We start from the raw sequence: 10785 nt of genomic DNA, 5'->3' as shown, positions 1-10785 counted from the left end.
TGTAACGTAGAGCATCATAGCGGTTTGCCAAGGTGAGTAAGAACTTTTGTTTTGTTTCCAGGTTTTTCAGCTTCTCTACATTATACTTTGTTGTCTTCCATATTTTCTTCATACAGGCTGCAAGCCGTACCCTGCAGCAGGCCAAGAGTAGATGGTGGTCTGAGCCAACATCAGCGCTTCTCTATATTCTGCAGTCTTGTAGGGTTCCACGCCATCTTCTAGAAATCGCAATGGGGTCTCTCTGGTTCTCAACAGATCCTTTGGGTGATCGCCAGGTCACTTTTTGGCTCTTTTTCAGTGGGAACAAGGTGCCCCCTATTACCAGGTCGTTCATGGCACAGAAGTCGACAAAGAGCTTTCTGTTGTGGTTCATGGTTCCAACACCATGCCTCCCCATCACTCTCTCATTACCACTATCTGCTGATCCCACTTTAGCATTCAAGTCACCCATGAGGATGGTGGTGTCCCTCTTCTTGCGTTTGGCCATGGTTGCTTGCAGTTGTTCATAGAACAGTTCCTTATCTGCTTCACTTGCATCATTGTGTCTTGACAGAGGGATGTAAACCTTGCCATGATGATTCTCTCTGAGATGGGTTCCCATTGCTTCACACTCTGTGCACTTGTCTTTGACATGATGATTCCTACTCCTCTTACATGTGTTGGGTGATCTTCTGGGAGGCCAGAGTAAATGATGGTTTCTCCACTCTGCAGGGTTGTTTTACCGGTTCCAAGCCACCTCGTTTTGCTCAACCCAACAATTTCTATCTTCAGTCTCTTCATTTCTGCAGCTACCTGATGAGTTCTTCCAACTTAGAAAAGGGTCCTAACATTCCATGTTGCAATGTTAGTACGGTATTTGGGGGACAAAAGCTTTGGTCGCTGAGACGTCATAGGTTGTCCTCCCACAGAAGTGTCATCAAAAATATTTCTTTCTGCCCTGAGTTAGTCCTCTAGCAGGTTGAGAGCTTTTCACTGAGGTTTTCGTAATCATAGTTATCATCCTATGGATGATTAACCCAGGGGCTTCACGTGCACATTTACGAACAACTCCGTTTATGAGGGTCGAAAACGGTAGCGTAGTGTAATGAAAGACGTAAACGTGGCAAAAGTAATGCGTTTTAAAAGGTAAACGCATTAATGTAAACATAGACTTAGCCTCTGGTTAAAGTATCTGTGCTCCCTTGTAAGGCTTCTATGGTCAGAATAAGGCTTCATGAGCCAACTCAGCAATGGATAGGCAGGGTCACCAAGTAGCAGTAAGGCTGCAGGTGTTCCTAGTGTTTTTTGTCACCTTTAAGTGTAATAAAAACAGGTCTTTAAAAAAGCTAAAAAACAAATATGCATTTTAATCTGAACATAGTTTTTTACAATAAAATTAAAAATATGTGATGGGACTTACAACTGGAAAAATGTCTCCACTTTCTGCTAGTTCAAATATAGCGGAGTTCTGCAACACTCGTGCATCGTGTACGCTGCCTGGCCATCCAATATTTATGTTTCTTAAATCTGAAAGTATGAAGTCAAGTCTCTTTTATATGTTTGTCACTTACTATAATACAGGGTGATGAAAGCATACTGTCGGTGATAAACAGGTATATTGTATAATGAATAATTATACAAACAGTATTGATTTAATTTGTAGTTAAATAAATTAGTTCAATTCGGATAGAAAGATGTGCAGTAATCACCAGTGTTTGAATTCTGGGGGGGTCTCTTAAGGCTTATAGGAGGTCCGGGACCCCCCAGAATTCAAACACTGGTAATTACTGCACAACTTTCTATCTGAATTGAACTTTATTATCATAAATCATACAAGTATAAATTAGGGGGGTACCCTGGTTTTTATAAACCCCCAGGGGACCAAAAACGCGGCGCCGCGTTTTGACGTGTTTTCTCCTTATCATAGCAGAATCAACTTAAAATACTCCATCATTAATAATCATACACTTACGTTTTTGAAATTAGGGCTGCACGATTAAAGCTAAAATGTGAATCACGATTTTTTCCATGGGAATTGAGATCCCGATTCTCTCACCCGATTCTCTTTTTTTACAAAAACATTTATTATGCACTTAACAAAAAAAAAAAAAAACGTGCTACAGGACTTTAAGTTATAATAACGTGTCTTAAAAGTCTCTTTCTTATTTTAGACCCCTTAAAATTTAGAGTAATTTAAAATTTGTTAACGTTAGCTGTTAAATTGCACCTGTGCAAACTGGCCAACCTTAAAACTTTAAAAACACTAACCTTAAACCTTTAAAAGACTAAACGATCAACATTTTGAGGCATCAGAGAGAAACGCAGACATGTAACAATGTTCCCCTCATGCTAAAAACCCTTTCTAATGGAGAACTTGTGGCGGTGACACAGAGGCCGTTTCTCAATCTGAAGGCTGCAGCCTCTATGGAGGTCGCATTTCTAAACTGCGCATCATAATTTCAGAATATTAACAATTAACGTTATAAAGATGACTAATATTTTTAGTTAATAATAAATTGTTGAAGTATGTTTATGACTTGCGAATGTAATGCTCCGTTAACTCAAATGAACCAGGCTTGATGACGTATACAGCCTGCATATGCGACCTCCGGAGGTTCCAGCCTTCCGATTTAGGTAGGTCCTGAGGTAAATAATTTCCTTGCCTTCTTGCATCTTCAGTTTCTCCGTCGCCACCAGGATTTTCCACAATGACGCTCGTTAATCCTCTCTTTTTGGTGAAAATAGCCGCTCCAAATCCACCAAGTAAACGACTGTGTTTAGGTCTGCCGCCTTGTTATACGTCACGCGAGTGACAGCGGGACGCCGCAAATGAGATGAGAGAGAGGAAAGAAACGATCGGGTCTGATTGGTGAATGAATAGGGTTTGGTTTTACCCTGTATGAGTGTGTTTTAGCAAGTTTGACTGATATTCTTGTATTGTAATCTAAATACGTGAACACGTAAACGCAGAATCTGAATACAGGGAAATACTGTATATGCAAGTGAATCGCCGTCATTTAAAATGAAGATCGCATACATGTATGAATCGAGATCGTGATTCTTTTTCGATTAATCGTGCAGCCCTATTTGACATCATTTGAAACTGTGAAGGGTCCTCTTTAATTTATGTACATTCACAAAAACAAGAGATATTTGTGTTTTTGTTAAATAAAGAAAATAAACAGGGCGTGCATTCTGATATTTCTGTCTCCGCCAGCTTTCTCTTAAAACATGTTACAAAAATCAGTTTTCGCAGAAAAACTTTCGCATTGTTTACAAATGAGTACGCGTGATCGTCACGTAATGGCGGATCTACATGCTGTGTTAGACACAGTTATTCACTTTCGTTTTCTTCATGGCAACTTTGAGTAATGCTGCACAGCACTGCTGTATCTTTTAAGTGTGTGCTGTAATATGACTCCATAGCCTATATTGTTTACAATTCCATCCATTGCGCTTTACACGCGACACCGTTTTCATGGATGCCATATGCAATGTATTTTTATAGTTCATACACGCTGACAGAAACGTGTTATAAACAGAACCTAGACGATCGATGGGCATCTTAAAAAACAGTCATCTGAAAACAGCTTTTTATAAAACTAATCAGTCCTTCCAGAAAAACGCGGAGTTTTTTTGTGATTGTTGCGGGCAAAAATCCTCGATTTTGCGGCACGTTTTCTTAAAAATGCGATGGAATATGCGCGATATTTATGCAATTTATGCGATGGAATTGCGGGAATTTGCGAAAATTGCGGAACTTGCAAAAAATGCGGAAACTTGCAAAAGCTGCAATGATGTTCCCAATGTTAACCGATGAATGTTAACCGATGAATGGTTGTCGGTTAATAAAAGTGATCTCTAAATTAGGCTATTATAGACAGTGGACTAAATGCTACTACAGTTAGTCATCTCTATCCAAGATCTTTTTGTGTGAAGTGAACAAATCCCTTACACTCAGTTTTTCATAACTTGCCTGTTTGTACTTAATAAACCTATAAAAAAACATTTGGCACAAGGTCACTGCGTTTGGTTTCGCACGCTCACAAGATTTGCGAAAAGTACATGCTACGGGCTATTTTTTGGTAAATTCCTTTATTCGAATAGTAAATAAAATACAGCAATAAAATAATTAAAATTAATGTCTCTCCTGATTGTGTTCCAAATTATTAACATTTACGTCTTTTAGGCTAACAGTAAAGTGCAGATTAAGTTTTATTTTTGTAAATCCTCAGACATGATTTTTACCACTTAATTAAGTTTTGCTTTGTAGAAAGCATTTCTTTAAAGTGAATTTTCGTCTTTATTATTATTAGCACTACCTCAAACTAAAGCCAGAGGCGGCGTCAGAGCAATGACGCTGGAGGGGCATTGGATCATCGGCGGGGGGGGGGGGGGGCACTGGCATTTGAGAAATATTGACGCGGTGACAACATCATAAATCCCAATGTGCATATTTAATGAGGATTACTTTATTTTTAGTAGAAAATGTAACAAACAGAGCATAACATAATACAGCTGTATATTTAAAGTGCATTACTATTGACACCAGAGCTATACTCGCTGAGCAAATTAAAACATCATAGTACAACACAGCAGAAATGTATTATTTGCGAATTTCGTTTATTCTTGTTCATTTTTATATCATGTCATTTAGAGGCTATGTGGCAACGTTAGCCCTATGCACACAGTTTATTCAGTCACACACAGAAATACGATAATAACAGGCAGAAAGGGGTGGGGGTAAAGTTATGCCCTCTCATATAACTTTAGTACAGGTAGCCAAGTATAAAACACAAATGCAGATAGACCCAGCAAACATTCATCAACAATTTACCTGCTATGCCTTATCATGAAAGCCAGGGCTGGCTTCAAAAAGTTAATTGAACAAACGACTTACTCAAAAGAGTTGCAGGTGACGAATGTGGCTACTGAACCGTCTACTGTCCTTCCATTCGCTTGTGATCGCCCCTTACCACTGTAAACTGTTACCGGATACTGTTTTAACACAATTTGGACAGGCCTGTCAGTCCCGATACCATCAACCGCTGTCCGCTGACTTGGAGGGCTTGAAGATTGTTGCTTAGCTGCGCTAGAAGTTGTCCGGAGGTAGCAAGAGCAGATGGGCCAGCTCGGCTCTCATAGACTGTCGTACTGGTGGCGGTGGCCAGAGTATCAGATGCTGCTATATATATATATATATATATATATATATATATATATATATATATATATATATATATATATATATATATATATATATATTTGTGCGTGGAAATCTGTAATTAGTGCGGCGAAAGTGCGTCGTATTTGGAAAAAATGCAGCCCCGCATAAATATGCGGACTTTGGCTGATTATGCAATATATCACGCAATCGCATTTTTCTGGAGGGACTTACTAATCACTGCTGAATTGAGTTTATGTACATGATAGTTGATATGAATGTAGTGCTATCAGTACCCATCAGTTATATATGTAAGGGTTTTTCCAGAGGTGGAAAGTAACGAATTACATTTACTCACGTTACTGTAATGGAGTAGGTTTTTTGTGTACTTTTACTTTTTTGAGTAGTTTTTAAAATCTGTACTTTTACTTTTACTTAAGTATGTTTTGTTTAAAGTATTGTACTTTGCTACATTTTAAATCATATCCATTACTGAGTAAAAAATATTTTAAAAAGCAATGTGATAAAGACGCACAACGGATGATTGATGGGCGGGGGAACGCGCAAAATGAACCATGGAGACGGACGAGACAGACGCGCTCTAATGCAGACCCGCCTCAGTTCAAATCTTATGAAAGAAACCCCTGGTCATATTTAAGCGACCACTTTCCACTGACGTGAAGCGAGGGTTTCATTCCTATGAAAGTTAGGACTCATGCTCTTGAGTACGAAATGGCTGTTTTTACCGCTAATTTGCACAACGCGTTTTTAATACCATGCGCATTATCTTCCGAGGTCTAGCTGCTTCGCGTCAAGTCAAACACAACTTCAGAACGTCCTCGAGAATGCGCAGGTCATTAGACATTGCAGAGAGAGAGAGAGAGAGAGAGAGAGAGAGAGAGAGAGAGAGAGAGAGAGAGAGACAGAATAATAAATGTCTAACATCAGGCACCCATGTCAGGGAAGATAGAAGACATTAAATGTGTCAAAAGTAGACATGGCACTCATCTCATTATATACTCATTTAAACTATCTATAGTTTAATAAAATTATTTATGTTACCAGCAATACATCAATTACAACCTTACTATAGTGATTGTATTTACTAGCTGCTGACCACCTTCAAAAGTGTATAACTCACATGTAAAAATCATTAAACAATTCTATAAATGTTTCTTAGTTTAAAAAGCTTTTTATTTTATTAACTTTTTGTTATTGCACTATAATTGTAAAAGGTGTTCCTACAATTAAAAACAACTAGTTTTATAACTAGATTTATATTCCCTTGTCGTTTTTGAACTATACTAGAATCCTCAACCTCTCCCCGCTGTAAAAAAAGTAACTTTTACTCTAAGTAAAGTTAAAATGACTTACTTTTTACTTTTACTTGAGTAGATTTAAAAGTAACTTTACTTTTACTTAAGTAAAATATTATTAAAGTAACTTTACTTTTACTTGAGTACAATATTTTATTACTCTTTCCACCTCTGGGTATTTCTGTGGACAATTTATGCTAACAGCTGTTCATAACTCTCTTACAGGTCTGCATACTTTTTGGACATAAAGTTATATGGTAACATGAGCCACATGAAGTTTACAGCTCTGTTGTTTAAAGAGGGCATTGGAAATACAGGAAGTTGTTGTTGCTTTTCAAGGAAAACGAGACGGAGTGTTTTGTGCGCTGGAACAGGGCGAAGCAGATAAATGCATCTTGTGAATTCGCTAAGCGAACTGGATAATTGAGATACGGCTACCAGAGCAGGTTTGCAAAGACGAAGTTTTTGGAGAGAGTATACTTACCAGTTGTTTGTTATATGAAGCCTCCGTGGGAGAACGACACCAGGGCGGAATAACGACAACACTTCCGGGTATCTGTGAGTAACTGGAGAGAGAGACAGAGATTGGGAGAAGATTAGTATCACGAAAACTCGTGTTTAACAGCCCGATCGTGGAGGACGAGACGAGTGGGTGAGCCAAAGTCAAGTGGGATAAACAGATGTTATTTTGTTGTGGCTACAACGTTCAGCTTGGATCACTTACTGTGTCAGCGACGCTAACCTCCTCCGGGACAAATCCCGACCGGGTGTGGAGTACCGACCCTAAAAATCAAGTGTGTGTAGTGCAGTGGGTGAGTCTGTCTTTGACGTGTGTACACCTGATGTTTTGCAGTGCTGCTTGTAAGCTGTCTTGGCGGTGACCACCTATTTCATACACGCCGCTTATAACTCTGGCCCCCATGTTCTAGCCTGAAGGAGGCGAAGTGTGAACGCAAGACAAGGTACTATGTGGATGTTGTGGGGAAAACCATTTATTGGAGGGAAGCATTTGACCATCATAGGTGAAACAGCCTGCTGTGTATATTTACTGTATTGTGGAGCGATTCCAGTTGTCCGCCCCTATCTAGATCTCTGTCCCGTTGGCTGGAAGAAAGGAAAGGGAAGCGGGCGAGTCGGCCCAGCAGTACATACCGGGTGTAGCCAACCTACCTGAATTTGTCCACCGTGACACCATCGGCTGTACCAGGTCCAACGAGCATGGAGTTTATAACACTATTCGCCCTTGAACGAAGCCAAGAGGCAATGTATGGTTTTCTATCCTTCGTCGTCCAGCCTAAAGATTAAGTTACCCTGTCTAATACATACCATTGTACGAGCTAAAGCTACATACCTTGAATACGTCCTGTAAGGACAGTGTGAAGTTCCAGTTACCCTGTTGAATACATGCCTGTTGCACAAGCTAAAGCTATTTACTTCGAATATGCCCTGTAAGCCCAGTGTGAAGATCCCGTTACCCTGGTAAATACATACCTAACCCTAACCTAACCCTAAAAGCTATATACCTCGAATACGTCCTGTAAGCCCAGTGTGAAGTCCAGTTACCCTGTTGAGTACATACCTGTTAATACGAGCTAAAAGCTACTTACCTCGAATTCACTGTTGTAAGCCCAGTGTGAAGCTCCAGTTCCCCTGTTGAATACATACCTGTTTGCACAAGCAAAAAGCTACTTACCTCGAATTCACCCTTGTAAGCCCAGTGGGAAGATTCAGATACCCTGTTGAATACCTACCTGTCTGCATGAACTAAAGGTTACTCACCTCGAATACGCCACTGTACGCCCAGTGTGAAGAGCCAGTTACCTGGTTAAATACTTACCTGATAGCGCGTAGAAAAAGTTATTTACCCTGAACACGGCCCAGCTACAGCTATTAGCCCTGGACGTGCTCTTGTCCGCCACCCACGACGATTTGGCTCTTTGTGACCTAATTTAAACCCTTACTTACCATTGTCTACCCACCTGTGCCTTTCAGGAACCAGTGTTTGTTGCCCCAGATCTATTTGGAAGTCTATTGGAGTGGAAGAACCGCTCAGGCGCTCTGCGAGCCGAACTCTGAGGAAGCGACAAATACAGGGGCCAGGTATTTCTCTCCGTCTTACCTGTTATTCATCGTGCTTCTTCTTTTGCCTTCAGGAGAAGCGAAGGGCGCCACGTATAGTCAAGCCTACAAGAAAAGGATCCAGAATCAGTCAGATACCTCAGCGAGAGTCCTGTGTGAGGACGAAGGAGGTCACTCACGGGAAGAAGTCCAGGGTCCCCAGGCCCCATCCTCTCCTGTCGAGAGAGAGTTGATTTTAGATTTCCCTTCCCCGACCATCTTTTTAACTAATTTAAATAAAGTTTGTTTTAATTGTACTTACCTTCTCTCGTGTGTCTGGTCATTGGGGTGTTCTTGGGACCTCCTCGAGGTGGAAACTAGGAACGAGTGTGACACACGACATCTGTGGTTTGCTCCGACCTGTGACACATTTTGTAAGTTGTGTTACTTTGGCCTAAATATAGTCTATATATAATATTTCTGATTATATGGTATAGTTTTCTCCCCACCCAATGAGGCTAATAAATTAATGATAAAAAAATATGCTTAATCAACAGCCCGGCTAGAGGATAGTAGCAGAAAATAACGACCCTGGCAGAGAATCTAAACTCTACTATGTTGCAATAGGCTATATAGTTTGTATGCACCGTCAGCTCAGCTGTACATTATGGATGGGAGGTGCGAGTGAGTTTTTAAAAGAAAACACAGGTAGAGTGGTCTGCAGAATAAAAAGCTTGTGAACAACTTTAGAATTCTATAACTCTATACACTCCCCCCAACCCCCACCCCCCCCGCCGCATCCGCACCCCAGCACCCCCTACCGATAATATCTTCCCGTGCCTCTGGATCCCTGTATTTACATAAAATGGTCTGGGCTAAGCCCGGATGTCCTTCAATGCTGGAAACACCCCTGGTTACAAGCCTGTATACATTTCTCTCTCTCTCTCTCTCTCTCTCTCTCTCTCTCTCTCTGTGTGTGTCTCAGGAATGCTTTCACCTATTGAAACCAAACTTTGTACATGAACTTGGGACTCCAATGCGAGGATGCTCAAGATAAAAAAACATTCTAAAATTGTACATTTCACAAATCACATTAGTGACCGCACCAGAGCAAGCACACTTTTGCAGTTCCTCGGGAAATGCATTTTTCTAGTTAAAACAACAAATTATATTAGCAATAACAACATGAAATAATATGTATTTCTATATGCCGTGACATCACGAGCTACGTACGTAGCTCGTCTTTCACGCTTCAGCTATGGTCAGAACTGCAGCCTATGTTGTGTCCAGTGCAGTGTACAGAGAAAGACTCATATAGGGGTGATACTCTTGTGGGGTGGTACAGACCCCCAGATAATGTTCATTTAAGTGACTGTTTGTGTATGTCTGCAATTCATTGAACTGACGCCTCACCAGATCAGATTTGTGAAAATATGCACATACATAACAGCGGACCAGCCACTTTTTAGTGTTTTGTTCCTCCTTTGAAATTTAAACAATGTATGCGAATTTCATCAACACGCGTCAGCTTCTACAGTCTAAATGTTGCTCGCTGCCCAGCTCCATGCACAGAGGGTAGACGCACATTTCACCGGGACAGCGACATTGGGCACTTGTGGGCCAGTACAATCGACACAGTAGCCTATCTGTACAGATGTGAAGCTAAGATTCATCCAAGCAGTCGCTAAGTTTGGCTAAATGGGTCTAAAAGTCGCTAGATGTAACAATAAGGTCGCTAAGTTGGCAACATCGTCGCTGAGTTGGCAATACTGGTTCAGCCAATCCCCTTTTTTTAAGCAAGTAAGCCCCACCCACTGATTAACATTGAATTTGCATACAAGTTGAAAATAAAAATGAACATGACAATGAAAACGAAAATGAAAAACCGGACATAAAATTAAAACTAAACTTAACTTACATTTTAATTTTGTCCCTATTATTGCTTGGGCATGAATAAAAAGCCTTTAAATTTTTTTTTACAGACTCCTTTTCAAGTTTGCCTTTTTATTTTAATATTGTCTGTCTTGAAAATGAAAATGAAATAATTTAATTTAATGTTTTAATTTTTATTTTAGCATTTAATTTTCAAATTTGGGACATATTTTGTGATTTTTTTTTTTATTTTATAATTTAATTAATTAATTTAAAAAAAGACCAGTCAACATAGAACCCAGCAGACCACGATGAGCACTTCACCGGACGCCCAAAGGAGCCAGCAGGCTCATTTTCTTCTCAGCCTCAGGCAGGGGGTGGCCAATGTGCAGTCCT

This window comes from Paramisgurnus dabryanus, chromosome 13, assembly GCF_030506205.2.
Source record: "Paramisgurnus dabryanus chromosome 13, PD_genome_1.1, whole genome shotgun sequence".
Lineage (NCBI taxonomy): Eukaryota > Metazoa > Chordata > Actinopteri > Cypriniformes > Cobitidae > Paramisgurnus > Paramisgurnus dabryanus.
This window is presented reverse-complemented; position numbering follows the sequence as displayed.